We start from the raw sequence: 25,877 nt of genomic DNA, 5'->3' as shown, positions 1-25,877 counted from the left end.
GAACAAGACTTTTGGTCAGGTGATTACAGGGTTATAAATACAAAATCAAATAGGGGTAATGCAGGAGTAGGTTTAATAATGAATAAAAAAATTGGAGTGCGGGTTAGCTACTACAAACAGCATAGGGAACGCATTATTGTGGCCAAGATAGACACAAAGCCCATGCCTACTACAGTAGTACAAGTTTATATGCCAACTAGCTCTGCAGATGATGAAGAAATTGATGAAATGTATGACGAGATAAAAGAAATTATTCAGGTAGTGAAGGGAGACGAAATTTTAATAGTCATAGGTGACTGGAATTCGTCAGTAGGAAAAGGGAGAGAAGGAAACATAGTAGGTGAATATGGATTGGGGGGAAAGAATGAGAGAGGAAGCCGCCTTGTAGAATTTTGCACAGAGCATAACTTAATCATAGCTAACACTTGGTTTAAGAATCATAAAAGAAGGTTGTATACCTGGAAGAATCCTGGAGATACTAAAAGGTATCAAGTAGATTATATAATGGTAAGACAGAGATTCAGGAACCAGGTTTTAAATTGTAAGACATTTCCTGGGGCAGATGTGGATTCTGACCACAATCTATTGGTTATGAACTGCAGATTGAAACTGAAGAAACTGCAAAAAGGTGGGAATTTAAGGAAATGGGATCTGGATAAACTGAAAGAACCAGAGGTTGTAGAGAGTTTCAGGGAGAGCATAAGGGAACAATTGACAGGAATGGGGGAAAGAAATACAGTAGAAGAAGAATGGGTAGCTCTGAGGGATGAAGTAGTGAAGGCAGCAGAGGATCAAGTAGGTAAAAAGAGGGGGGCTGATAGAAATCCTTGGGTAACAGAAGAAATATTGAATTTAATTGATGAAAGGAGAAAATATAAAAATGCAGTAAATGAAGCAGGCAAAAAGGAATACAAACGTCTCAAAAATGATATCGACAGGAAGTGCAAAATGGCTAAGCAGGGATGGCTAGAGGACAAATGTAAGGATGTAGAGGCTTGTCTCACTAGGGGTAAGATAGATACTGCCTACAGGAAAATTAAAGAGACCTTTGGAGAGAAGAGAACCACTTGTATGAATATCAAGAGCTCAGATGGCAACCCAGTTCTAAGCAAAGAAGGGAAGGCAGAAAGGTGGAAGGAGTATATAGAGGGTTTATACAAGGGCGATGTACTTGAGGACAATATTATGGAAATGGAAGAGGATGTAGATGAAGACGAGATGGGAGATAAGATACTGCGTGAAGAGTTTGACAGAGCACTGAAAGACCTGAGTCGAAACAAGGCCCCGGGAGTAGACAACATTCCATTAGAACTACTGATGGCCTCGGGAGAGCCAGTCATGACAAAACTCTACCATCTGGTGAGCACGATGTATGAGACAGGCGAAATACCCTCAGACTTCAATAAGAATATAATAATTCCAATCCCAAAGAAAGCAGGTGTTGACAGATGTGAAAATTACCGAACTATCAGTTTAATAAGTCACAGCTGCAAAATACTAATGCGAATTCTTTACAGACGAATGGAAAAAGTGGTAGAAGCCGACCTCGGGGAAGATCAGTTTGGATTCCGTAGAAATGTTGGAACACGTGAGGCAATACCGACCTTACGACTTATCTTGGAAGAAAGATTAAGAAAAGGCAAACCTACGTTTCCAGCATTTGTAGACTTAGAGAAAGCTTTTGACAATGTTAACTGGAATACTCTCTTTCAAATTCTGAAGGTGGCAGGGGTAAAATACAGGGAGCGAAAGGCTACTTACAATTTGTACAGAAACCAGATGGCAGTTATAAGAGTCGAGGGGCATGAAAGGGAAGCAGTGGTTGGGAAAGGAGTCAGACAGGGTTGTATCCTTTCCCCAATGTTATCCAATCTGTATATTGAGCAAGCAGTAAAGGAAACAAAAGAAAAATTCGGAGTAGGTATTAAAATTCATGGAGAAGAAGTAAAAACTTTGAGGTTCGCCGATGACATTGTAATTCTGTCAGAGACAGCAAAGGACTTGGAAGAGCAGTTGAACGGAATGGACAGTGTCTTGAAAGGAGGATATAAGATGAACATCAACAAAAGCAAAACGAGGATAATGGAATGTAGTCAAATTAAGACGGGTGATGCTGAGGGAATTAGATTAGGAAATGAGACACTTAAAGTAGTAAAGGAGTTTTGCTATTTAGGGAGTAAAATAACCGATGATGGTCGAAGCAGAGAGGACATAAAATGTAGACTGGCAATGGCAAGGAAAGCGTTTCTCAAGAAGAGAAATTTGTTAACATCGAGTATAGATTTAAGTGTCAGGAAGTCGTTTCTGAAAGTATTTGTATGGAGTGTAGCCATGTATGCAAGTGAAACATGGACGATAACTAGTTTGGACAAGAAGAGAATAGAAGCTTTCGAAATGTGGTGCTACAGAGGAATGCTGAAGATAAGGTGGGTAGATCACGTAACTAATGAGGAGGTATTGAGTAGGATTGCGGAGTAGAGGAGTTTGTGGCACAACTTGACTAGAAGAAGGGATCGGTTGGTAGGACATGTTTTGAGGCATCGAGGGATCACAAATTTAGCATTGGAGGGCAGCGTGGAGGGTAAAAATCGTAGAGGGAGACCAAGAGATGAATACACTAAGCAGATTCAGAAGGATGTAGGTTTCAGGAGGTACTGGGAGATGAAGAAGCTCGCACAGGATAGAGTAGCATGGAGAGCTGCATCAAACCAGTCTCAGGACTGAAGACCACAACAACAACAGTTAAGATCTTTGAATTGTCAGAGGGGAAGTTGAAGTTTATGATGTATATATTGTAAAGATTTAATTGTGATTAAAAACAATGAAGCTTCGTAAAATATGTATGCTCGTAAAAGAGAAACTGTACTTTGAATATTGGTTCATATTTAGGGAAGTTGTATTGTATAAAGGAAAAGGTGTATGGAATGTCCTCCCAGGCGGAAAGGGCTTGGCATGCGGGGAAAGGTGGATTTGGCGGTCAATCTGAGTGGCAAGCGAGAGAGAGAGAGAGAGAGAGAGAGAGAGAGAGGGAGAGAGAGAGCACATTACGCAGTCAGTGGCCAACAGTTGTACAGTCAACACTTTAGGTGCCTAGTGAGGCATTCGCAAGCCGATTTATGATGAAATTGTCTCTGATGTGGTTTTGGCTGTAATATGGTGCTCCTGTATTATGGAATGGCTCTGAAGTGATTAATACGTCGCCAAGAAGGAATCTGAAAAGAGCCTTGAACTGCAAGAAGTGAGACCAGATAGCCTCCACGTGCTTTCCACCACTATTGTGCCACTGCTCCGTCAACTTCAGTAAATCAGATATGTATCTTAGTATGAACCAGTATGTTTGTCTGTATACATTTTTCAATACTAATTCAAGTGATAAAATATGTGTGAACTTTGAAATTGTCCTGATCATAAAACCGTTTTAGGGCCCTATCCTAAACGTGCTAAAGACCGGTCAAAGGCGCTGCAGTCATGGACTGTGAGGCTGGTCCCGGCGGAGGTTAAAAAAAATGGTTCAAATGGCTCTGAGCACTATGGGACTCAACTGCTGAGGTCAGTAGTCCCCTAGAACTTAGAACTAGTTAAACCTAACCAACCTAAGGACATCACAAACATCCATGCCCGAGGCAGGATTCGAACCTGCGACCGTAGCGATCTTGCGGTTCCAGACTGTAGCGCCTTTAACCGCACGGCCACTTCGGCCGGCCGGCGGAGGTTCGAGACCTCCCTCGGGCATGGGTGTGTGTGTTTGTCCTTAGGATAATTTAGGTTAAGTAGTGTGTAAGATTAGGGACTGATGACCTTAGCACTTAAGTCCCATAAGATTTCACACACATTTTGAACATTTTTTGCTAAAGACCGAGTATCCTGTTTCTGAATAATCAGTGATTTGTTTCTACATTGAATGTGCCAAAGTTTCAGTGCTAAAGTGTATAAATGATGCTAGTTAAACCACCTGCTTCGCAGGTAATGAAAGAGCCACATAATTTGACCTTTCATGAAACTTAACTGTGTTGTGACTATTACTAGAAACTAATTACTGAAGTTTTATTTGAAAATATTAATTGAGTAAATTGCTATATAGTGTTGAAATGTAAACAAATTCAAGTGGGGTTAGAAACCCACATTAGTGTAATGCAATTTGTCTCTGAAATAGTTCTCTGAAATAGCTACTGAATTGACGAATGGAATTTTCGAATGTGTGTGAAATCTTATGGGACTTAACTGCTAAGGCCATCAGTCCCTAAGCTTACACACTACTTAACCTAAATTATCCTAAGGAGAAACACACACACCCATGTGCGAAGGAGGACTCGAACCTCCGCCGGGACCAGCCGCACAGTCAAAAAATGGTTCAAATGGCTCTGAGCTCTATGCGACTTAACTGCTGAGGTCATCAGTCGCCTAGAACTTAGAACTAATTAAACCTAACTAACCTAAGGATATCACACACATCCATGCCCGAGGCAGGATTCGAACCTGCGACCGTAGCGGTCGCTCGGCTCCAGACTGTAGCGCCTAGAACCGCACGCCCACACCGGCCGGCAGCTGCACAGTCCGTGACTGCAGCGCCCAAGACCGCTCGGCTAATCCCGCGCGGCACTGAACTGACCTGTAGAGTAAATGACAGTTTATGGACCCCACTATATTCTTCTCTATAATGAAAAAGTTAAACTAAACATTGCTTTGCTAAAGGAATCTGAAGTATTTCCATAAAAGAGAGAGTATAAAACAGTGTTTTTACAGTGTTACTTCATAGCATTTGTGATGTTTGTGTGTTAGTTAAACCAGGACTCTTGACATACTTCACTTATTCTCGTGATGTCTTTGATAACTTTTTGGTGCTGAATTGGTTATTGGTCGAGATGATGATTATTATTAACAGGATTCAAGTAGCATTTATCTTCCTGTGACTGCTAATTTATGCGAATGATAACTACTGGTAATCACTGTTCAGTTGTCCGCCCCCGGTAGCTGAGTAGTGCCGGCACGGTAGCTCAGTGTGTTTGGTAATAGAGCTGGCTGTTCTCTGTAATAAAAAAATTTAAAAAAATTAAAAAACTGAGTGAAAGTATCAACAACGAACTTCGTCGGATGTCATGTGACGTCCGCTGCCACCAAATACAACGAACAATAGCGAACAAAGTGCCAAAATAAAAAAAAAAATTAAAAAATTAAAAAAAGTGGTCAGCGCGACAGCATATCAATCCTCAGGGCCCGGGTTCGATTCCCTGCTGGGTCGGACATTTTCTCCGCTCAGGGACTGGATGTTGTGTTGTCGTAATCATCATTATTTCATCCCCATCGACACGCAAGTCGCCGAAGGGGCGTCAAATAGAAAGATTTGCACCCGGCGAACGGTCTATCCGACGGGAGGCCCTAGTCACACGACATTTACATTTCACTGTTCAGTTCGTTCGGTAGTTGTGTGTGTTCATTGCACTTTTCAAAGAGGGAAATAATGAGAGTCCTTTTTGCAAAATTATAATTAAATTCTTTGAAGTTAATGTTCCCACATTATTATGCCTAATTAGGCTGGCGACTATTTATTATTTCATTCCCGAAAACTTTCACTACTTTCATTATTTCCTAAATTAAAATCTTTCAGTTTTCTATTAATTGCCATGGTTACGAAATTTATGTCCGATACCCTCTGTCCATTAGGTAAACACACGGTAAAACCTAAAATTCCTCACTGAGCGTAACGCTTATTTCACAAGCTGCGAACATCGTCGCGAAAAATCATAGTGACCCGTATATGTAATAAGTTTCCTTTAATTTACCTCTATGGTCACAATCTTCTTGTTTAACAGATTACCGATTTCGGTCTTTAATGATCATCATCAGATCTGTTTCATAAAGACACCATCTGATGATGGTCATTAAAGATCGAAACCGGTAATCCTCTAAACAAAAATATTGTGACCATAGACGTAAATTAAAGGAAACTTGTTACGCTTATTGTATGTTAAAGTCGTATTTGGCACAACGGACGTACGTATAGACGTTATAACTGCTGAACGATTCTCCTGCCGCTAACGTATATTACGCGAAAGGACCACGAAGATAAGATACGAGAAATTAAGGCTCATTCGGAGGCATGTAGACAGTCGTTTCTCCCTCGCTCGATTTGCGAGTGCAACAGGAAAGGAAATGGCTTGTAGTGGTACGGGGTACCCTCCAATGTGCACCGTACGGTGGCTTGCGGAGTATCTATGTAGATGTAGAGCACAAATACTATACTGCAGCTCTTGCTGTGCCCATAGGACTGATACCGCAGAGGAGATAAAAATAAAAAAGATGCCATATGTGAAATAGCGGGCAGACCTCGATACGTGAACACATCGCGGCGCAGCTGATTTGCAGCATCTGGTAGCCAAGTCGGAATGTTATGGAGCGCCGGCGGGGGCATAGATCATGGCACCCCGGCCGCTGTATAAACCTGCCACGGCGCTGGCTTCGGTCTACAAATCATGTGCTGCGGACGTATATAGTGCGCCGAGCTGTGGCGCGCTGCCACCGCCCACGCCGCACCACAACACAGCACGGGAGGCTGGTACCGCACCTGTCCGTCACGTCACAGCAGCCACCTCAGGTGCCGCTTCCCTCGTCACTCAAGTCAAGACCTGCCCCTCACGTACAAAACTTCTACATGCAGTAACTTTAAAACAAGATATTCAGAACACCTACACCTCAGAGCTCTGAAAAGTATCAGCTCCCATAGCACATTTGCTGACCACTACATAATCCGCAACCATCATCCAACTAAAGTAAGAATACACATGACTCATCTTAAAAGAAAGATTAAGGAAAGGCAAACCTACGTTTCTAGTATTTGTAGACTTAGAGAAAGCTTTTGACAATGTTGACTGGAATACTCTCTTTCAATTTCTGAAGGTGGCAGGGGTAAAATACAGGGAGCGAAAGGCTATTTACAATTTGTACAGAAACCAGATGGCAGTTATTAGAGTCGAGGGACATGAAAGGGAAGCAGTGGTTGGGAAGGGAGTAAGACAGGGTTGTAGCCTCTCCCCGATGTTGTTCAATCTGTATATCGAGCAAGCAGTAAAGGAAACAAAAGAAAAATTCGGAGTAGGTATTAAAATTCATGGAGAAGAAATAAAAACTTTGAGGTTCGCCGATGACATTGTAATTCTGTCAGAGACAGCAAAGGACTTGGAAGAGCAGTTGAATGGAATGGACAGTGTCTTGAAAGGCGGATATAAGATGAACATCAACAAAAGCAAAACAAGGATAATGGAATGTAGTCTAATTAAGTCGGGTGATGCTGAGGGAATTAGATTAGGAAATGAGACACTTAAAATAGTAACGGAGTTTTGCTATTTGGGGGGCAAAATAACTGATGATGGTCGAAGTAGAGAGGATATCAAATGTAGACTGGCAATGGCAAGGAAAGCGTTTCTGAAGAAGAGAAATTAGTTAACATCGAGTATAGATTTAAGTGTCAGGAAGTCGTTTCTGAAAGTATTTGTATGGAGTGTAGCCAAGTATGGAAGTGAAACATGAACGGTAAATAGTTTAGACAAGAAGAGAATAGAAGCTTTGGAAATGTGGTGCTACAGAAGAATGCTGAAGATTAGATGGGTAGATCACATACCTAATGAGGAGGTATTGAATAGAATTGGGTAGAAGAGGAGTTTGTGGCACAACTTGACTAGAAGAAGGGATCGGTTGGTAGGACATGTTCTGAGGCATCAAGGGATAACCAATTTAGTATTGGATGGCAGCGTGGAGGGTAAAAATGGTAGAGGGTGACCAAGAGATGAATACACGAAGCAGATTCAGAAGGATGTAGGCTGCAGTAGGTACTGGGAGATGAAGAGGCTTGCACAGGATAGAGTAGCATGGAGAGCTGCATCAAACCAGTCTCAGGACTGAAGACCACAACAACAACAACAACATGACGAAGACCATAAACTTACAACAGAAGATAGCTTCCACGTGTAGCGGAGATTAGCATAAAGAAAGCAGATTATAACGACTACACTACAACACTACACCACGCAAAGGCTCACTACTTAGCACATTAAAGGAGCTGTACAGAAAAGATGACATAAACAAATAAACGCACGCACACACAAACACACACACACACACACACACACACACACACACACACACACACATGGGCGGGGGGGGGGGGGAGAGAGAGAGAGAGAGAGAGAGAGAGAGAGAGAGAGAGAGAGAGAGAGAGAGGGAGAGGGAGAGAGATACATGATCATCAAAAGGCAGCAACATAAGTATTGTGTTTTGTAAAGTGAAAACGTCTTACTTGTGAGTGAAGTTCTCAAAAGCACGTGTTGTCGTTGCGTGCGCTTTTCAGCAACAGATGAGAATGAAAGTGAGAACATATATCTCGAAACTAAGTGATCGAGAAATGTAGCCGGTAAACATATTTTCGCACAGAAAAGTAACTACCTTTATAAATGAAGCGATTTGTTAATTCACCACTCGAATCCAAATTAATATCATTTAATTTTAGACGACGTGACATTAAACTTCAAAGCTAATTCTTTTCTTAACAATTATATCTCAGCACAATATGCCCTGCAACATCATTACAAGCTTTCCACACTGAAACTTCCTGGCAGATTAAAACTGTGTGCTGGACCGAGACTCGAACTCGGGACCTTTGCCTTTCGCGGGCAAGTGCTCTACCATCTGAGCTATCCGAGCACGACTCATGCCCCGTCCTCACAGCTGTACTTCCGCCAGTACCTCGTCTCCTACCCTCCAAACTTTACAGTTTTAATCAGCCATGAAGTTTCATATCAGCGCACACTCCGCTGCAGAGTGAAAATCTCATTCTGGAAACATCCCCTATGCTGTCGCTAAGCCATGTCTCCGCATTATCCTTTCTTTCGGGAGTGCTAGTCCTGCATGGTTCCCAGGAGAGCTTCTGTAAAGTTTGGAAGGTAGAAGACGAGGTACTGGCGGAAGTAAAGCTGTGAGGAGGGGGCGTGAGTCGTGCTTTGGTAGCTCGGTTGGTGCAGCACTTGCCTGCGAAAGGCAAAGGTACCGAGTTCGAGTCTCGGTCCGGCACACAGTTTTAATCTGCCAGGAAGCTTAGTATCAGCGCACACTCCGCTGCAGGGTGAAAATCTCATTCTGGAGCTTTCCACACTGTTTCTGACCAGCCTGTGCATGCCATTCTGGATCATTTCTTTCGTATTATTCGATTTTCCGAACCATTATATTTATTTTACAATATGAGCTTCCAATGACGTGTAGAATGATTGAGTCGGATTACTATTTTAGTTTTCATAAGGATGAGAATTCTACCAGAAAGCAAAAATAAAAGAAATCCACCCTGAAACTATCTGAATGTCGCTACTTCGTTGCATGCCGTAGCTCCAAATTCGATATTTTTCGGGACATGTTTACTTAGGCGCACTGGGAAGCCATTTCAGAATATCGCTACACCACAACTGATTAAACAGAGACTCAGCAATACGACCGAATGAAGCACAAAACCTAAATTAAATGGGATGGCTATCCTTTCAAGCCGGCCGAGGTGGCCGAGCGGTTCTAGGCGCTACAGTCTGGAACCACGCGACCGCTATGGTCGCAGGTCCGAATCCTGCCTCAGGCATGGGTGTGTGTGATGTCCTTAGCTTAGTTAGGTTTAAGTAGTTCTAAGTTCTAGGGGACTGATGACTTCAGAAGTTACGTCCCGTAGTGCTCAGAGCCATTTGAACCATTTTTTATCCTTTCAAATTAGTGAATTAGCTGAGACACTTGTCGCAAGCAGGCTTCAAAGGCAGGTACCATCCCGCCACAACAGATGTGACGTCTTACAGTGGCCACTACTCTGTTGCCATTAAACTTTACAGGGGAAATGATGATGTGCTCGTATTCTGTTTTAAACGTTCTAATAGGAACCAACTCTCAAAGAGCATAGGAAATGAGTTGAGAAAAGTACTCTTTTATGGTGTTTAACATTTGTGCTGGATTGTGTGGTTCGAGTTCCCTCTATTGAAAATATGACTATACAATCGAGTTACAGTAGTCCATTACAAACAGTACTTTAAGGCGCTGAAAATATCGTTAGGAAGGCAGAAAGCGCGTGATGTGAAAACGGAATTGCAAATTCTTAGCATAAAGTTAAAACAATATGTTCAGCAGTGAAGGAAATGTATGGCCAACAACACGATGTCGAGGATATAAAGTCCATACGAAGTAAAAAGGTTTTTGTTTGGCAGGCCAAATATATGTAAGGTATTTAACAGTCACTTTCTGTATACAGCAGGCGAGATACATAAAAACTTAGTTTCTACAGGGAATCATATAACTCTTAGAAAATGGCTTTCCAAGGCTTCTGCCTGAAGTCTATCTCCATGATAATGACAAGAGAGAAATTGAATATTTTTGTGAACAGTCAGTTCCCTGAACGATGAAAGTGTTTAGTACTGAAACCATTTCATAAAAAAGGGTAAAGTATTAATGTAGACTATTTTAGACTTATGCCATTGGTATTTGTAAAACTTAATCATAATTTGTCACTGCAGTTCACATAATTTGCTGTCTGACGTACAGTTTGGAATAAGAAATGGTTTAACAATTGAAAATGCAATACTATTTCTTCTCAGTGAAGCAATGAACGGATTAAACAAGAAGTTGTGGACATTAGGCGTCTTCCGTTATTTAACTAATGCGTTTGATTGTGCTGACCACATATAACATTCTTGTTAATCAAACTGTCAAGAGGATAAATTTTGTTGTCAGTAGCTGTCATCACTGTGAAGATGACTGCTTTTTCTATTTCTCTTTGCAACAAAAGGGTGTTCATTATGGATTCTATAATTGGGCTGTTACACCAGTTTCAAATGAACTAGTAGCCGGCCGCGGTGGTCGTGCGGTTCTAGGCGCAGATCCTGCCTCGGGCATGGATGTGTGTGCTGCCCTTAGGTTAGTAGGTTTAAGTAGTTCTAAGTTCTAGGGGACTGATGACCACAGCAGTTGAGTCCCATAGTGGTCAGGGCCATTTGAACCATTTGAAATGAACTAGTGATTTATTTATGTTTGTTAAATTTGCAAGGACTAGCAAGAGTTGAAGTTAGAATATTACTAAAGTGATCTCAGTTTATTGCAAAGAATCGTTTTGCAAAAGATTCAGTGCCATACTGTGTAAATGTTACTGTACAGAATACCTAATTCACAGGTGATGAAAAAAGGCAAATAAGTTATACTCATTTGAAACTTAATTTAGCTTTGATTACTAGCATGAACGAATTTTTGAAGATAATTGAGCATCATTGTTGAATAATTTGCCTTGAAAAGAGTAAAACCATAAACTAGTCCAAGTGGAGCTAAGAATTAAATTTAGTTGAACTGAATTTTGCTGCTAAAATAACCATAGAGTTTGACTAGTGATACGATATCAGTTTATGGGTCCCCGCCATATTCTTCTCATATTAGAAAGATAACTGGAATATTATTGCTACTACAGAAATCTGATACATTTCTATAAATGGGAGTGTGAACAGTATGATTGTGGTATTATTTATTTTAATTGTGGTATTTTTATGTCAGTTCAATCGGAAGCGCCTCCTGCCCAATTTTAGTTCTGTACCTCCTGCAGGAACATTTCAGTCTGATCTAAGTAACAATATTGAGTGTTGCTCATATTAGTATGAGTCTGATACGATTTTGCTTTCTATGATACTAGTATGTGCATGATTGGTAACTACTGTTACACTCAGCTCAGAGCGCCCTGTGTCCGTGTGTATTCTGCGTACTATTCAAAGGGAAATAGTAATGAAAGTAACTTCTATAACTAACATTTAATTTTATTAAGCATATATTTCCAAATTAATGTGACTAATTGGGCAGGCAACCGCTTATTGTTTCATTCGTATGAACTTTTCTACTTTCATGAAACCCCAACGTGAAAACCTGTTTAGTTTTTCTCTGTTAATTGCAATATATTGAAAATTACAGTCCGTTACTCTTACCGGTTAGAAAAACACGAGGTCAAAATTCCAAAATCCTTTCAGAGGGTAACATTAGCTTATGTCACCATAGGCTAGTGATAGTTGTTCTTTCGTGCTTCCACTTCACAGTAACCTCAACAACAGTTATCTTGAGCGGTTTCAGAAGGGTTGAAATTTCTGTGATGGATTTGTTACTCATGTGACATCCAAGAACGAGTCCACGTCCAAAGTCAGTAGCCTCTCGTTTCGATCCATTCTGCGCTACCGTTTCTCTAGTGTCAGAACAATACTCCCCACCTCGTTTCATGTTGGTGGATTCACCTCTTGTGACATCTAGTGGCCAATTCCCCATCACACAGAGGTATTCCGATACTTTTGATCGGATAGTGTGCAGGATCACTGTGAAACTCATAAAGCAATGAAAATCTGAAGAGAGGTGCCACCCATTGTCTCAAATGACTACGCGCTAAACTACATAGAATTGGGTAAAGCCAACTGATATTCAAATGTAGAACTTTATGGAAGATTTTAATTTCCTTCGCGTGTACACCAAGTGTACTGTGTAACACGCAGACCCGAATATTTCAGAAACAAGATATGGAAAGGCAAATGATTGTTTCCCTTTGTGACAAACACTCTTTGCTTTTTATACACCTAGGTTTTCAAGATGCGATAGGTTCCGGAACGGGACACGGTTCTTTTTTGAAAAGAATTCTATGCGTCTCGATCAAATGTCGCCCGCGAAACATCGCACGCCAGTTTTTTGCAGAGAAACTGGACTGTAAAAAAAAATGGACGGTGTGCTTAATGCGCAGGCGAAGGTTGATGTCAACAAGCAGCAGCACATCCACATTCACGTGCACATCGCGTAACCGTGCTGACTTTAACATGAGTTGACAGACTTCGGAATTTTACCGCTTCAATGAGAAGCTTAACAACCGTTAATTTTGCTTTCAGTATCATAAATGGTTCAAATGGCTCTAAGCACTATGGGACTTAACATCTGAGTCATCAGTTCCCTAGACTTAGAACTACTTAAACCTAACTAACCTAAGGACGTCACACACATCCACAGCCGAGGCAGGATTCGAACCTGCGACCGCAGCAGCAGCGCGGTTCCAGACTGAACCACCTAGAACCGCTCGGCCACAGCGGTCGGCTCCATATCATAAGTTAATAAATGTAGTTACATGAGAGGAGCGAGCTATCTTAAAAAAACTGTTATTGCTTCAGTACGGCAGTATATAAGAACCTACAACTATTGCTTACACAGCCAAGAACTTGTCTATTTTCGTGTAACAGATTGCCGACAACATCGTTTCCATACCTTCAAAAGTTTATGAAAGATTGTAAACCGTCACGTTCTGGGGAATGCCCATATACTTACACAGAAAAAAGCAATATCTGACGGTTTTATTACTACTAGATCTAGAGTTATAGTTCAAGCTACGAATAAAAATATGAAAAATATTAATGTACTGTGGCTAGAATACTGGGAAATTGCAATGAGTGTACGAAGGAATTTGCTTACGCAACACTTGAGCTACCCATTCTAGAATATTGCGGAAATATGTGGGACCCATACAAAATGAGACTAACGGGGGATACCGAACGCTTAAAAGGAAGGTAGCTGGCGTCATCACAAGCTTATTTGACACTGGAGACGAAGTCATTTAGGAGCTGAAAAATCGTAACTGGCAGACGCTGGGAGACAGACGCTAATTATTCTGTGGAAGCTTCTTATAAAATTTCAAGAAACAGTATTAAGTAAGGAATCCAGTTACATAATTCAGCCCGCTGCGTATCGCTTCAAAATGGACCGCCAAGACAAGACTGTGCGAACTGCAGCTTACGCCGATGCATTCAAACCAGCAGTCTCACCGAGTTCCTTACCCAAATGGAACAGGACAAATGGTTCAAATGGCACTGTGCACTACGGTACTTGACTTCTGAGGTCCTCAGTCCCCTGTAACTTAGAACTACTTGAACCTAACTAACCTAAGGACATCGCACACATCCATGACCGAGGCAGGATTCGAACCTGTGACCGTAGCGGTCGCACGGTTCCAGACTGTAGCGCCTAGAACCGCTCGGCCACCCGGGCCGGCGGAACAGGACAAAACTCTAACACCTGGTGCAATGGTACGCACCCTCTGCCATGCAGTTTACAGTGATTCGCAGATACTAGGTAGAGATGTAGACGTATATTACGTCCCTAAGTTTACTCATCAATAGTTTAGATGAAACAAGTAAGAACGAGAAAACGCTACAATCTATATACAGGGTGTTTCAAAAATGACCGGTATATTTGAAACGGCAATAAAAACGAAACGAGCAGCGATAGAAATACACCGTTTGTTGCAATATGCTTGGGACAACAGTACATTTTCAAAAAAATGGCTCTAGGCACTATGGGACTCAACTGCTGAGGTCAATAGTCCCCTAGAACTTAGAACTAGTTAGACCTAACTAACCTAAGGACATCACAAACATCCATGCCCGAGGCAGGATTCGAACCTGCGACCGTAGCGGTCTTGCGGTTCCAGACTGCAGCGCCTTTAACCGCACGGCCACTTCGGCCGGCCAGTACATTTTCAGGTGGACAAACTTTCGAAATTTCAGTAGTTACAATTTTAAACAACAGATGGCGCTGCAAGTGATGTGAAAGATATAGAAGACAACGCAGTCTGTGGGTGCGCCATTCTGTACGTCGTCTTTCTGCTGTAAGCGTGTGCTGTTCACAACGTGCAAGTGTGCTGTAGACAACATGGTTTATTCCTTAGAACAGAAGATTTTTCTGGTGTTGGAATTCCACCGCCTAGAACACAGTGTTGTTGCAACAAGACGAAGTTTTCAACGGAGGTTTAATGTAACCAAAGGACCGAAAAGCGATACAATAAAGGATCTGTTTGAAAAATTTCAACGGACTTGCAACGTGACGGATGAACGTGCTGGAAAGGTAGGGCGACCGCGTACGGCAACCACAGAGGGCAACGCGCAGCTAGTGCAGCAGGTGATCCAATAGCGGCCTCGGGTTTCCGTTCGCCGTGTTGGAGCTGCGGTCCAAATGACGCCAACGTCCACGTATCGTCTCATGCGCCAGAGTTTACACCTCTATCCATACAAAATCCAGACGCGGCAACCCCTCAGCGCCGCTACCATTGCTGCACGAGAGACATTCGCTAACGATATAGTGCACAGGATTGATGACGGCGATATGCATGTGGGCAGCATTTGGTTTACTGACGAAGCTTATTTTTCCTGGACGGCTTCGTCAATAAACAGAACTGGCGCATATGGGGAACCGAAAAGCCCCATGTTGCAGTCCCATCGTCCCTGCATCCTCAAAAAGTACTGGTCTGGGCCGCCATTTCTTCCAAAGGAATCTTTGGCCCATTTTTCAGATCCGAAACGATTACTGCATCACGCTATCTGGACATTCTTCGTGAATTTGTGGCGGTACAAACTGCCTTAGACGACACTGCGAACACCTCGTGGTTTATGTAAGATGGTGCCCGGCCACATCGCACGGCCGACGTCTTTAATTTCGTGAATGAATATTTCGATGATCGTGTGATTGCTTTGGGCTATCCGAAACATACAGGAGGCGGCGTGGATTGGCCTCCCTATTCGCCAGACATGAACCCCTGTGACTTCTTTCTGTGGGGACACTTGAAAGACCAGGTGTACCGCCAGAATCCAGAAACAAGTGAACAGCTGAAGCAGTACATCTCATCTGCATGTGAAGCCATTCCGCCAGACACGTTGTCAAAGGTTTCGGGTAATTTCATTCAGAGACTACGCCATATTATTGCTACGCATGGTGGATATGTGGAAAATATCGTACTATAGAGTTTGCCAGACCGCAGCGCCATCTGTTGTTGAAAATTGTAGTTACTGTATTTTCGAAAGTTTGTCTGCCTGAAAATGTACTGTTGTCCCAAGCATATTGCAACAAACGGTGTATTTCTATCGCTGCTCGTTTAGTTTTTATTGCCGTTTCAAATATACCGGTCATTTTTGAAACACCCTGTACATAAAAGTGTAAATGTTCGTATGTTCAAATCTTAAATCTCCGATAGTTCTTCACCGACTGCTTACAAATAAAGCTGAGTTGGAATACGCACGTGTCTTTATGTGCCTTCTGAGTGCCATATATAGTACATAAATAAACATGTAATAATTATGGAGGAAATGTATACAGAAACGTAAATGTTCGTTTATTCAAAATATTAAATCTCTGAAAGTTCTTCACCGATTTCTTAGAAATTGCTACACAACATTGTATTCGAATAAGCACTTTTTTTCATATGAATATGATTTAATATATGTGATGTACGAGGGTTATTCGGAAAGTGAGGAACGATCGGTTGCGAAATGGAAACCGCAGTGAAAATCCGATGAAGTTTTGCACAGGTGTGCTGGGAAGTGTATCTAGTATGCCCGTCGATCGAGTTACGTCGTTCTTTTTAGTTCTGAGCACACAGGGAGCACATAAAGATACCCAGAACAATAATGTCTCCCGCCAAGTACGAGGGCCTGGTGAGAAATTTAGCCAACATTACATAATTGTCGTACGTTTTCTTCTTCAAGACGGGCAATGAAGATGCTCCTGCATCGTTTTCAATTGGAAATGTGTGATAACCCACAATACAGCCCGTAATTGTCTCCCTCTGAGTTTCATCTCTGCTCAAGTGAACCGCTGGCAATGAGACAACATTTTAGCCCAGCCAACGAGTTGTAGGCCGACGTAGAGAATTGGCAGAAAGCACTGGCGGCTGCCTTCTACAACGAGGGTATTGGAAAGCCGGTACAACGCTACGACAAACGTCAAAGTAGGATCGGCGACTATGCAGATAAGTAGCTGGAAGTTGTGGCTAACCGTTGCAAATAAAACAGTTTTGATTTTCACTGTGGTTTCCATTTCGCGACCTATCGTTCCTTACTTTCCGAATAGCCCTCGTATATACCCGTTATTTCGAGAAATCTCGAAAAGTACTTCACCGATTTATTTTGAATTTTGACACCATATTCCATTGATCATTTGGACGGACATAGACTGCATAGAATAGAACTACAGATTCTGAATGCAGAATAACAATAAACATGGCTCAAGGTCAGAGAGGGGGGGGAAGAGGACATGGACAGAGGGGTGGGAGGAAATGGAGACAGAAAGCAGGAGGGACGAGGTGGACAGGCAGAGAGGGAGTAGGAGATGGAGACAGATCAGGAAGAAGAAAATGGATATAAAGGGGGAAAGGGGGGAGGAGCTGATGGATGGGGAGAAGGAGAAGGAGATAGATAAAGAAAAGAGGAGGAGGAGGAGATGAACAGACAAAAGCGGTGTGGGAGGAGGAGATTTGGACATATCCAGCTCCCATTCATGTTAGGGACGTGTGCTTTCTCTTTACTTTCTTTTCTATTTAACGAGACTGAGCAACAGCAAAGCTAGTTTGGAATAAATATTTTTGTTGGAGGGTACTCAAGGCACCTTTAATTCCGAAGAACGAGTTCGAAGTTTAGGAGAAGGGTGATCTATTTTTAAACTACATAACATAATACACAATTCTAGTACCATACACCTCAAAACAAGACAAACTTCTCTGATAGTACGCAGGTCTCGTTAAGTTCCGAACATGCGTCACGGAGCTCTGTGGAGAATTCATTCGTAGCCTGCAGAGCCAAACAAGAACGCTGTTCGCATATCCATTAATACCCGCCCGTCGCTGTGGATCTGCTGTTTCCTGATTTATACCAGTCTGTGTACCCATATTACGCTGGGAACATTTTTCAGCTTCGAACTTCTGTGACGTCAGGATATACGCGAGGTGAGCCATGCGGTAAACATTGGCGCACGTGATTTATTTCCGTTACTGGAGAGAGGACGGAAGGGGGGAGAAAAGTTTTCTACTCGCCTACGGACGAGGTATCGCTGACACACAGACGCTGGGGGATTCGTTTACTTCGGCCTTAGCATACACGACCGGTCGTCCTAGGCCGCCATGAAGCTACTGCGGTAACTATTATCAACTTGATTCCGAAAGTTAGCTTGTATTGCTTTTCTTCGATAGCAACAACTATCTCATTACGCGTTTCCTGTTCTGTTTCAGTTACGTTAGCAAAATGGAAGGCAAACTGCAACATCACGCCTACAGCATCACTCGGAGCATAGTGTATTAAATGCAATAAATTACGAAGACAAATTTTTCGTTTACTGATTTAATAATCATAAATAATTCAGTCTTCACAATTAGTTGATTAGTTACAAGTTGAAAACCTACCTATTTACGACTTTGACGTATTGCTGTCGGCAGTTACTTTTTCCTTTACTGTAATTTCATTCTTTCGTTCAGGTGACTGTCAGTTGAACATTCGTCGCTCATTAACCAAAAGCATTATAGAAACATAAATATGCTTGAAATATGTTAATATTTAAACATTTATACGTTTTTTAACGAACAAAAATACGAATTTACACTTGTGATATTAGGAACTGTGTGTTATCTTTTAAAAACAAAATTTGATGTCTTTCAAATGAGAATGAATTGCTTCATTTCTGTGCGCTAAAAGAAGTCGTATCTGCAAAGAAGAGGGTAACTTAGAAGTAGAGGGTTGACGGGAGTTTGGCAACAGGGAAAAAGAGGGAAAGGGGGATGGGGTGTTGTGCCAGGATGAATAAAGCGGGAGCGTGGGAGCAGGGGACACAGCATTTGGGAAAGAGTTAACTAACATGGAGGCCAGGTCGTTGCTATGGAGAGGGAAGAAAAGATTAAGTTCAGAAACGAGAATGAAACCTTTTTGCGAAAGAATATGGTTGAATAGGTTACATAAGTGTGAAAAGATGAAGTTTAGGATGGTTTTTTAGTATGGAAAGACTGTCAAAGTTTAGTTGGAGAGAAAATTAAGAATTTAAATGTGGAGGACGGATGGGGTGTTCTGTTAGTGCTTCGCAACACGCATGCCTTGGAAATTAAGGGAGAAACAATGAGTATGTTCAGGAGTGTAATCTCTAACATTAAAGTATATAAACAGACGTTCAATGTGGGTGAGGAGGGAAAGGAATTTCAATGGCTTCACTATCAGAGTAAGGGGGGAGCAAGGGGTACACGGTGTTCAAGAATTTGGAGGCACCCATACAAGTTGAGTGGAACGCGTAGCCAGGCGACTTTGGGATAGGAGAAGATGTGTTGGATAAAAGTTTTGCAGATGTGGCAGACGGTGGAGAGATGCAATCTTCGTTTTCAGTCTGTAGATAATTTCAATCCATCATGAGATTTCTGTCGGAGTGGTAGTAGATGGTGTTGCCACGACACTATTTTAAGGAAAGCAAGAGCAGAAAAAGGGCGTAAAAAGGATCAAACGAAAGTGAAAATAAGAGATGTGATGTCAAACTACAAATAAATGGTGCAGGATATGTAGATCGTAAACCACCTCCGTTTTTCTAATTACGACAGGCTAGTACAATATTAAATAAAAACAGTCTCTCAGAAAGAACGAAAATTATTAGGGATAAATTCAGTTTCATTGATGGAAGGGATGTAAGCGCAAAAAAGGAAGAATACCAATTTATATTAAAAACAGGTTGAAACATCTTGCATATGAAGAAAATGTAAACTTAACTGTGAGAAACGATGCTTTAACAAATACTGTACTGAAAAGAGCTGGCGACGTAGCAGAAAGAGAGAGTGACAAACCAAACAAAACTGCAGAGGTCATGAATTACAGCAGTGTCTAAGTGATAACAGTAGTCAGATAGAATCAATTAAACTAAACAAAAATATTCTGGAACGTTTAAGAATGTGAGAAAATACAGTACAATGTGATTGTGAGATAATCGATAACAACCGAGGTATGAAAATAAAACGAAAGAGGCATTTATGCTGCACCTACATCACATCACTCAATAACAATGTCAGAAGGCTCTTCTTCGAACAGCCAGATGATAATACCAACGGTGCTTGGAGATTTCTTCAAAAATCTTTACAGTGCATCCGAGGAAAAGAGTAATCGCTTTGTGAGGAAGAGTACATTCCAGAGGTACTCCATGGAAAGCCTAGTGAAACTGTGATTGGAATAATTCTGTATTAATTTCAATTCACGAGAAAGGTAGCAGGTAAAGCGTGAAGAACTATAGCTCATCAGTTGTTTGTCAATGGTAACAAAAATTTTACAAAGATCATTTGCAGTATTCTGGAAAAAAATTCTACAGCGTAACCAAGAAAAGATCAAGTTGGTGTGGACAGTCTACAGGTTTTCAACGAAATTATCGAAATAAGTATCAGCTACCATACTGTTTGCGGTCTACAGACTATGAGAAAGACTTTACTCTATCACAACAAAATTTATGCTGGCAGGATTTGAGAACTGAGGAATGGAACCGACTTATGTAAAAATGGAAGAGAAAGTGAAAATTTCAGAATTGACGTGAGCTGTGCAAAATGAAGCCCCTATCACCGCAACCATTTTCTGCAGAACTGCTAGAGTGTGTAGAGTGACTGAATTTTAACGTTGCTTTGACGTTTTTTGCAAACAATCATTTAATTCGCACTTGATTGCGGCACTTGCAAAACAAATAATCAGACTGGGAGTACAAGCTAGAAGAACGTAATTAAATGGTCACAAACATTTATTTCGACAAATAATTATTTTTTGGGTCTTGACGATAGATACTCAACAAATGTGTGTTGCATGTCTACTGGAAAATACATGAAATCTCTCCAGTACTCCAAACGAAATAAAATGGTAATTTACTTGTTACTGATAGAAAGGTTCTGAGTCACTACCAGGGTTTTAAAATCGTGGTTGCTAACGGAACTGGCTGGCGGACTTTGATGGGAGTGCTGTGGTGTAGTGCAAGTCATTTACCGGCGATGATCGAGCTTCCGGCGGTGCGTCTACATGTGCCCTGGAGTTGACTGGGAGCATCTCCGGGCAATGGCTACGATGTGGTGGGCGGTGTGTGTCTTTTGCCACTATCTCGTAGCAGTCTAGATACCAGATCTCACACCAGTGCAGTCTCACGCCTCACGCTTTACGGAGATCTCTATGGGCGTGATCATGTACCTTATATGCCAGCTCATGTTCTTTTCGTAACCACTCAAAATTTTTCAACAAATTTCTTAGTTGTTGCGTACCATACACATTTCCCCCAGTAGGAAGGCAACATTCGACTACCAAGAAAGTTGTTCCTAGAAGTCGTTCCCTCGTATGGTCATGGTCAGCTGCTTGTCGTCCATTAAGTCTCAAGGTGCCATGTGCTGTGGACGTGTCCACCAGTCACCTTTGTTTCCGATAAGTTGCTTTACGTCTGCAAACATCAGCTTCAACTCCAACCTGACAATATGGGTTTGGGTGATCGACGAGCTCAATACCTGTTCGAACACGCTACAGAGGCTGGGTCAACCTCTTGTGGCGTGCGACCCCAAACTGAAATGAAGTTTGCCAGTCCCAGCGGAAGACGGCTGTTGTATCTGGGCTACAGTCGGAGCGTCCCGTTGATGCATACACTTTTAACTCTTCAAATAACTAAACGGAGATGAAGAACGAGTTCGGGTAATATACGAACGTCGCTACTGAGAGCGATCTGCATTGTTATATTATTCTGAATATCAGGTGCGGCAACATCGCTTGTAAATCTTTTTATCGATTGCCGGTTTCGGCAGATCTGTGCTGTCATCATGTGTCATAACATCCGATGATGGCAGCACAGATCTATCGAAATCGGTAATCTATAACATGATTTACAAGCGATCTTGGCGTACTTGATAATTCAGAGTAATATAGAATACGCGTAAAGTGGTCTCATCTGAACTGCGTTTATTTTGCACGTTTTGTTAGCTTCGGATGCAGAAGGACTTCAACAAAAAATGCCGTAATCAAACAGAGTAAGTGTGGCGATAGACCTAAAGACTAATTACAGTACGAAAAAAATATGAAATATCAGTATGCCGACTGAAGATTAGTAAAGATTATTGATAAAATTATAGAGAAAGTTTACGAAATTTTGTACAATGAGCACAACAAAAATTGGATGGACACTTGATGACACCCAGTCCCTAAGCGGAGAAAATCCCCGACCCAGCCGGGAATCGAACCCGGGCGCCTTAGGACGGCAGTCCGTCACGCTGACCATTTTTGTTGTTGTTGTTCTTTTTTTTAATGTAGTGGACCGGTGGGGGCTCGGGGGGCAAACTGGGCAGGGGTCGAAACCCGAGGTCTGGCCACACTGTCCTCCTCACCACCACCGAGCCTGTGGTGCTTAGGGAAATGGGAGACACAAGAATCAACAGTAGTAGAAGGCGTTGTTATTTATTTATTTGCATGTGTTTTTGTAGGATTCATGAAATTATGTGAACACATCGGCGAAAGAGAAAAGAAATATAAATTCTGGTTAAAGAAAAAGAAAGGAAAAAGGAAAAGCAAAAAGAAATAAAATCCGCGCAATCTGCGACGCGCTCTCCCATCCGCGCAGGTCAGAAGTAGGCGGTTGAAACTCAGACACCGCCGTGGGAGGAGGGGTAGGTGCCCTCTGAGCCAGACACCCCCCAACTCAGTGGGGGTCTAACAAAGGCCGCTCGAAGATAGTTAGCAAATAATGTTCGGTAACGTGGCGTGTTTTCGAGAGCTGCATGGGCTGTTCGTAAATAGGTCCAGAAGTCGAGGCGGGATTTAGGTCCCTCATGAAAGAGATAAGCGACCGACCACCTTTTGACCCACGTAACAGCATGACATTTGGCGGCGGGAAAATGTCGGTCCTCCGGGTATAGAAACATTCGAGGTTCGATTGTGTCTGGTGGCACCCGGAGATAGCAGGCAATGATTTGCTGCTCGAAGCGCCATACATCTTGCGATGAGGCGCATGTCAGACGGTGTTCACAGTGTCCAGTTGCTGGCAAAGGAGACAAAGAGGGGATTCTGACAAGCCAATGCTGTGCAGGCGCTGCTTCGTGGCAAATTTCCTGTTGACTATGTGATACTACAGTGCCCGGACGTTCGTAGGGAGGAAGGGCTGGTGGACGGTAGTCCACACTATGGGCCACTGGATGGAGGGATGTTTGGTCTCCATCACATTCCGGGGAACACAGCGCAGCAACAGGCTGTAAAAATCCTTAGTCCTTGGTGGGCGTATATCTGGGAGACTGGTATGTATGTAACGGTAGTGGACGAAAATAGTCGAAATATGGGACAAATAAAGCACGATATGGCCGACAGACACCGGTGGTGAGGTGGAAGCAGGTAGGAGGACCTCAAGCAAGCTGCGTGTTAGAGATGTACCCTGGCCCATCCACTGTTTTCTCATGGTACTCATGTACAAGGCTGCAGCTCGCACACGGACATTGACGAGCCCGACGCCACCATACCGTGAGGGCAGGGTAAGTGTCTCATAACGGACTTTAAACATTGAACCAGCCGTGAGATAATAGCCAAAAGCCGCCTGAACGTTGCGCCCAATTGCAGTTGGCAGAAGGAGAACTTGCGAGATGTGAACCAATTTTGATGCCACATAAAGATTAAGAAACTCAAACCGTTGAAGTGTGTCCTGGCGGCGCAAGAGGTTCTGGCGGACGTCGTTGCGGATGACGAGTAACAGGCGACGGAAATTCGTTGCCGCTGTGCGTGTGACCGAGGGAGGGGGGGGGGGGGGTAAGGTAATGCCCAGGTACCGGAAAGTCCGCACAAGCGGCAGGGGTGCCACTTCACTCTCCTGGAGGCCTCGTCCAATGTGCATTGCAGAAGATTTTTCGACATTCATGGCGCTGCCAGCGGCAGCCCCATAACGGGTAATCAATTCGAGGACTTACCGTATCTCAGAGCCGGAGCGAATGAGGAGGAGGAGGTCACCAGCATATGCCCGACAGCGCAAAGTGTGCTGGCGTAGGGTGAGGCCAGAGAGCTTGGTCGTCAAGCCCTCAATAAGGGGTCAAGGGCAATGGCATACAGGAGGGTAGAGAGGGGGCACCCCTGCCGCATCGAACGGCAGATAGGTACCGGCCCTGCTAAACGTCCATTGACTTGGACATGTGAACTGGCACTGTCGTAAAGACGCCGGGTGACGTCGAGAAACGGAGGGGGGATGCCCATTCTGGCTGCCACCGAAAACAGGAAACGATGACGCACTTTATCGAAGGCGCTGTCGAAGTCTATAGCGACGACCGCTGCCCGGAGTCTGCAGGCCGCCGCTATAGCAATTAAGTCGCGGCATTCCCCTGTGGCAGTCTGTATGTTAACCTGTCCGCCAGGCGTCGTTTGCTCTGGCGAGAGGATATGAGGGAGTGTTGTTCGGAGCCGCATTGCCAGTAAGCGCGCGAAAATCTTGTAATCGGCATTGAGTAGGGTGAGCGGTCTGTAACTCGTGACCATCGAACCACGGGCTGGTTTGTGGACTGGTATGATGATGCCCTCAGCAAAGGCGTGTGGGATTGCTTGGTCAGATGTCATCAGTTCTTGATACATAGTCGTCCACCGTGGTGCCATGAGGTCCCGAAAGGTACGGTAAAACACAATCGGTAAGCCGTCAATGCCGGGCGATCTGTTGACAGCACCCTTGGCGATTGCGTTGTTGACTTCGTCTAGCGTGACCGCCACTGTCAAAGCATCCGCCTCCGTGTGGGGGAGGGTGCGCGTGACGTAATGCAAAATGGAGTCGTCTGCTGCAGTTTCAGCGTCTTCTTCACTATAAGTACGACGGTAGTGCTCGACGAATGCGTGGACGATGTCATTCTGAGTGGTCATCTGCGTTCCATGAGGCGTGGTCAGAGTGCTGATGATCTGCCAACGACGCCTTCGTTTGTCGGACACTATATCATGCATGGATGGAATTTCTAAATCCGCGTGATCGTGGCGACGCGTCCGTATCACGACCCCTTGCAGTTTCCGGCGTGCCAGCGCAATTATCTTCGCCTTAGTTCTTTGCCGTTCCAACTGGTTGTCCGGGATTGGCGGTTGAGCGTCCTGATCTCGGAGAATCGCGTAATAGAAGTCAACAGTGGTGCGATGCCAGTCGGCCATGTCCTTCCCGTATCTCATCAGTGTCCTCCGGATCGCCGGCTTGGCGCAGTCCAACCACCATGTCATTGTCGAGTGGTAGCGGGGAAGGCGTCGTTCGCAGGCTGTCCACTTTTCAGCGACTTGTTGGCGACACGCCAGGTCATGCAATTGTGAGGTATTGAGTTTCCATGGTGCACGGCTGCGCCATACTGATTGCGGCGGAAGGAGGACCGTACAGATGTAGGCGCAATGGTCGGAAGAGGCCAGCGGCCAGCGTTCGGCGCCCCGTATCGCAGATCTAAGAGTTTGTGAGACATATATCCTGTGTAACCGGCTTGCAGAATGGTATGGCCAGAAAGGTCGCCGTGTTGAACTTCCCAGGTATCGTGAAGCAGTAGGTCTCGCACCACTATACGTAGCTCCTGACATGTAGTATAGTGGGGAATCTGATCTTTAGGATGCAGAACGCAGTTAAAATCACCTCCTAGTAGGCAATGGTTATAACGCCCTAAAAACAGGGGAGCGATTTCCTCGGAATAAAACTGGGCTCTGTCATGCCGTCGGTCGGTGCCTGAGGGAGCGTAGACATTAATGATGCGTGTCCCCATGGCAGTGAGTGCCATGCCCCGAGCTGATGGAAGGAAGGCGACATCGGTCACAGAAATCCCGTGGCGGACGTAGATGGCCACCCCACGGCCCATAGGATCACTCGCGGAGGCGTGGGCGGTATAGCCGTTGATATCCGGGAGACTAGCCAAGTGAACTTCCTGCAGAAGGGCTGAATCAATATCCGAAGCCCAGAACATCTCCTGCATAAGGCGGATTTTCACCCTGGAACGGATGTTGTTGGTGTTGATGGTTGCTATCCGGTAGGCTTGGTGTCGGATTGCTGGAGGCTGGTCCACTCCGCCGTTCGCGCAAGGGTGTGGGCGTCGCAGC

The sequence above is a fragment of the Schistocerca serialis genome, chromosome 5, assembly GCF_023864345.2.
Source record: "Schistocerca serialis cubense isolate TAMUIC-IGC-003099 chromosome 5, iqSchSeri2.2, whole genome shotgun sequence".
Taxonomy (NCBI): domain Eukaryota; kingdom Metazoa; phylum Arthropoda; class Insecta; order Orthoptera; family Acrididae; genus Schistocerca; species Schistocerca serialis.
Note: the sequence above shows the minus strand (reverse complement) of the source record.